At 36.7% G+C, this 5454-nt stretch overlaps 1 protein-coding gene across 8 annotated transcripts in view; it reads left to right on the top strand.

Annotated features, from left to right (window-relative positions):
* Positions 1–5454, top strand: part of LOC107673740 (microtubule-associated protein 2-like) — a 123026-nt gene that overhangs the window by 41051 nt on the left and 76521 nt on the right. For all 8 annotated transcript variants that reach the window (XM_016467497.1, XM_016467501.1, XM_016467500.1 and 5 more), the window contains exon 2: positions 2661–2733. The gene's annotated coding sequence lies outside the window, so the exon portion shown is untranslated. The remainder of the gene's footprint in view (positions 1–2660; positions 2734–5454) is intronic.

Here is a 5454-nt window from a genome sequence, read left to right as displayed (position 1 = left end):
TATAATAATATATATATAAAAAAACAACAACACTGATCTCTATGCTGTATTTTCTTTTAATTATTATTATTAGGGCTGCACGATAAATCGCATGCGATATTTAACGCGCATCTTGTCTACAGCCGCTGATTACAGAACCGGCTTTACTGATAAGATGCGCGTTAAATATCGCATGCGATTTAGCCCTAAGCCCTAATTATTATGTTTATTTATGTATTTATTTTTTACATGTCACACAAAAATTTGAAGATACAGCTCTCGCGTTAAATATCGCATGCGATTTATCGTGCAGCCCTAATTATTATGTTTATTTATGTATTTATTTTTTACATGTCACACAAAAATTTGAAGATTCTTCATACAGCTCTTTTCCGTACAACCAGAGTTCATAGTGACTACGGATGTCAAGCTCAAAAAAGGACAAAAATACAGCCATAAATACCATGGTCCAAATTACTTGTGATCTATATTCCATGTTTCATAAAAAATAACAGTATATGGGTTTGAAATGACATGAGGTTGAGTATAAAATGACAGAATGTTCATTTTTGGTTGAACTATCCCTTTAATTAAACAAATGGGGCATTGTAAATTCCAGTTGAATTAAAACCTGACTTTAAATCATTGATGGTTCGGATCCAATATAGGATAAGAAGATTTGTTCATGGTTGGTCTAGGCATGCGCAAAGCTGACCTCATACATCATCCGCCCGGAGCTGCTTCCATGTACAGCTGTTGGCGCAAGCTACATTAAAGGGATTATTACATTTTGAATATGGATATTTTTCTTACAAAAACACGTCGATTCGCTAAAGGAGGCCTTTGTTCAACCCCCGGAGCCATGTGAGACACTTTTTTTAATGGATGGGCGCTTTTTATTTAACTTCTTTTGGACTGATGCATGCAACACCTGCTGAGTGGCATTAAACAGCTTGAAAGATCAAAGACAATATTTAATATAACTTCGACTGGATTCGTCTGAAAGAAGAAAGACATATAAACCTAGGATGACTTGAGGGTGAGTAATTTATGGGCTAATTTTCATTTTTGGGTGAACTAACCGTTTAAGTAATCTTGACTAAACATTACTTACAGTTTTACGTTTTGGGCCCATAAATAAAAAACCTAAGTTTGTGTAAATTGTTTATCATTTCATACAAAAGTCCTTGTTGAGACTTAACAGAGGTTTAGATGTTAATGTTTTAGTGAAGTTTGATGTCACCGTGATAGAGATCAGTGTTTGCTTTAGTTGGGCTCTTGAACCTTGATTTCTTAACTATTAGTTTTTCTCTGGCTCTAACTTTGTCTTTCTAAAGCATATTCCATAAAGCAACAAATGCAAGAGCAAATCTGATCAGATGATATTGGTTACTTATTGTTGATGATACAGTGATTACTCGATTAAATTGAGGGAATAAGTTTACATAATCAGTTAAGTTGAGTCAACTTATTAGGGTTTTCAGTGTTGAACAAAGGCCTCATTCACCTCCACTAGTGAACAGAGAGCTGTTTGGAGGACTTATTGCATTGTGAGGAGTCAGTAAGGGGAGGGAGTCAATATTGAGGCCATCTGAACACCAGCTTCTGTCATATTTCCAATCAAAGTTTCCTGACTGCATTGCTCTGGTATTTCATATGGTCTGTGACAGTTGTGGCCAACTTGAGAATACTGAGGGAAGAGATTCTGTACAGCAGAAAAAAATGAGAAGTAAAGATTAAAAAGATTGGAGTTCCCTGCTTTGTAAAACTAACAAAGTGCAACAAACTATTTAGCACACATCTATCTGTCTGTCTGTCCATCTATCTGTCTATCCATCTATCTATCTACAGTTTTGATAACGGAATGTAAATCCCACCTTAGCGTTAAAAGCCTGAAATAATAGTCTTGTTTGTAATTTAAGCTGAAGAACAGTTTCTAATGCTATTATTGTCAGATTTTATTTCGAGAGATGTACCTGCATGACTATAAATATTGTCCCAGGGTTGTTTCAAAAATGCTCGCCAAGTGGACTTACTTGCATTAGAAGAATCTTTGGTTTGATGTCAGCTTCATGACCAATGGTGTGAGTTTGGGGTGGGGCTGTGTGTTTGTGTTTGAGCGAATATCAGATTAAAGCCTCAATGGAGTGGGCAGTAGGAGTGTTTGGGAAAACCTGTTTGGAACCTATCATTATCTTTAACTGTTAAAATATAGAGAGATACAGTATTGTTGAAAAAGCCTTCATTGCCTTTCTGCAATGTCATTCTTTAGATTTGCGCTCCGTTATAGCTTTATAGCATCTGAGCTGGTTCTGGAACATTCTGCTCACTCACTGGTTCAGGAATTTTTTACTTCTGCTCTTGCTTACAGTCTATCAGGCTGTTAATTATATTATCATCTCACTCTCTCTCTCTCTCTCTCATGCGCACACACACACACACACACACACACACACACACACACACACCCACAGAGCCCTACCCCTCGCTCATACCGCTCTCCCACTTGCTGGAAGGTGGTAGTATGAAAAGCGCATACTAAACTCACACATGTGCATCTCTGGCCATTGACGAGAATCATGTTTTGTAGCTGTCGAGGTCACGTGACTGAAATGAGGCAACTCTGAGGACACCTTGAGCTCACCTGCCACGTTTCTTTCCTTTTCTCTCTCTCTCTCCAGGTCCATCTGTGTTTCTCTCTCTTCCTCTGTGCTACACGCCGAAGAACAGGATCCTACACGCAGATCTCATCAGGTAGGCTCTTTATCCTTTTTTCTCACTTTTCTTTCTGTCTCACTCCTGTTCTCTGCCTCTCTGCTCACCGTGCTGCAGAGATGCTGCGTCATTGTGCGTAACGCTCTGGCATATAAGGTGTGTGAGAATCTGACAGGCTGATACGGGTAGTACCGGCATTCTGATTTCTTCCAACAGCCCTCTGTATCTTTACATTTCCTTCTTTTTTTCCAGTTATTATCAGCTTTATCAGCTTTCAACACTTCATTTATGATGAATCATTTGTCTGTGCATTGTTTTCTGCCATTTTTGAGCATCTGTTTACCTGTTAGCTAGTTATGCTCTCATAGCTCTACATGCTGGACACATTGAAGCAGATATGTTTTATGTGTGTCATGTAATTGTGTGTGTGTTTGCCGGTCGGGATAACATGCTAGTTGGATTCAGCGTGACGTGATGATGCCTGTCTAGACGCCTGCCATTAGCATCACCAGACTGTCCAGGTACATAACGGTGATGGTGGCAGTGATTTAATGATGATGTGGGTCACTAGGGGTGGGTGATATAACAAAAATCATATATCACACTATGAGTAATTGTATATCATGATAACTGTGTATATATTAATGTATTCTGTACTTTTAGCTGAACATTAAAAAATATTTATTATATACTATTTGTGTGTGTGTGTATACACACAATTTCTATTTTCATTTAAATTTTTTAAATTAATGAATTAATTAAAATGTATTTTAATTCACACACATATAAATTACATATCATATTATATAGTATATACATTTTAAAATTTAATTAATTTATTTTAATTTATTTACATATATATTTGAATGCAAACCCGATTCCAAAAAAGTTGGGACACTGTACAAATTGTGAGTAAAAAAGGAATGGAATAATTTACAAATCTCATAAACTTATATTTTATTCACAATAGAATATAGATAACATATCAAATGTTGAAAGTGAGACATTTTGAAATGTCATGCCAAATATTGGCTCATTTTGGATTTCATGAGAGCTACACATTCCAAAAAAGTTGGGACAGGTAGCAATAAGAGGCCGGAAAAGTTAAATGTACATATAAGGAACAGCTGGAGGACCAATTTGCAACTTATTAGGTCAATTGGCAACATGATTGGGTATAAAAAGAGCCTCTCAGAGTGGCAGTGTCTCTCAGAAGTCAAGATGGGCAGAGGATCACCAATTCCCCCAATGCTGCGGCGAAAAATAGTGGAGCATTATCAGAAAGGAGTTTCTCAGAGAAAAATTGCAAAGAGTTTGAAGTTATCATCATCTACAGTGCATAATATCATCCAAAGATTCAGAGAATCTGGAACAATCTCTGTGCGTAAGGGTCAAGGCCGGAAAACCATAATGGATGCCCGTGATCTTCGGGCGTTTAGACGGCACTGCATCACATACAGGAATGCTACTGTAATAGAGACCATTTTGTCACCGAAGTGGATGTTGACAGGAGAGTTCTTGGTTTATATTGTTGTTAAACTCCATCTTTATTCGTTGCCCACCCCTTTACCAATCTTTGTGGTCATGACAGAAAGCATGTATCATATGCAACGTGACCATTTCTCATCCATTTATCTGTGTCCCTCAGCACCCCACTGTGTCTGTGCCGAATAAGGTCAAGCAGGTGACTGTAGTCTTCATGCATCATGCCAGAAGGCCTGTGAAGCACAGGAAGAGTATTTCATCTGCTGTCTGTCTCCTCTCCTGCAGTGCTGTAATGGCAGAAAGCTGCCTGCCATCAGTGGCTGCATGCAGGAACCAACTGCTGTCCTCAGTGACACTGGCTGCTGCACTGAAGCACAGTCCCATCTGAAATTTAAGGGAAAATGCAGCAATTACATTTATCAATACATAAAAGTAATAATATTTATAATTTAATCAGTGATATAAGTATCTGACAGCATTTGAATAAAAAAAAAACATTGGTGCAAACCTCTCCTGCAGTGCTGTAATGGCAGAAAGCTGCCTGCCATCAGTGGCTGCATGCAGGAACCAACTGCTGTCCTCAGTGACACTGGCTGCTGCACTGAAGCACAGTCCCATCTGAAATTTAAGGGAAAATGCAGCAATTACATTTATCAATACATAAAATTAATAATATTTATAATTTAATCAGTGATATAAGTATCTGACAGCATTTGAATAAAAAAAAACATTGGTGCAAAGAGTTGTTAGAGACATTCTTAGAGATGTTAGTCTCTTGTAACACATTGTTCATGTTTTCTTTTTCCTATTGTCATTTGTAAATGCAGTAAAAATACACATTTTGAGTTTTGAGTCCCTGTTGGATATGAGTCCTGTGAAGAAAGAAGTGCATGTGCTTGTTTCTTAATAGATTTGTTTGTGCATCCTTGCTTTGCAATTTTTCCTTTTTTTTTAAAGAAACAGAAAATGAAATATTTACTCTAAACATTTATTCACCCTCATGTCATTCTAAACCCAAATCAGGTTTTAATCTTCCATGGTACACACCAAGGTTATTATAGTTTTGCATTTTTAAATTCGTTTTTTTTTAAATATCGTTTTCAAATTTGCTATAAAATTCAGTTTAGTTTTTATTAGTTTAATTCATATTTTTGTTAGTTTTAGTTTAGTTTTTATTTTGTGAATGCATTTTTATTTAGTTTTTATATAGTTTAGTTTCAGTTTTAGTTTCAGTTTTAATTAAAGTTTAGCAGAATTAACAGATCACTTCCAGAG

This window comes from Sinocyclocheilus anshuiensis, unplaced genomic scaffold (assembly GCF_001515605.1).
Source record: "Sinocyclocheilus anshuiensis isolate Anshui unplaced genomic scaffold, SAMN03320099.WGS_v1.1 scaffold808, whole genome shotgun sequence".
NCBI classification, from domain to species: Eukaryota; Metazoa; Chordata; class Actinopteri; order Cypriniformes; family Cyprinidae; genus Sinocyclocheilus; species Sinocyclocheilus anshuiensis.
The sequence above is the reverse complement of the archived record's forward strand: the minus strand, read 5'-3'. Positions and strand labels throughout refer to the sequence as shown.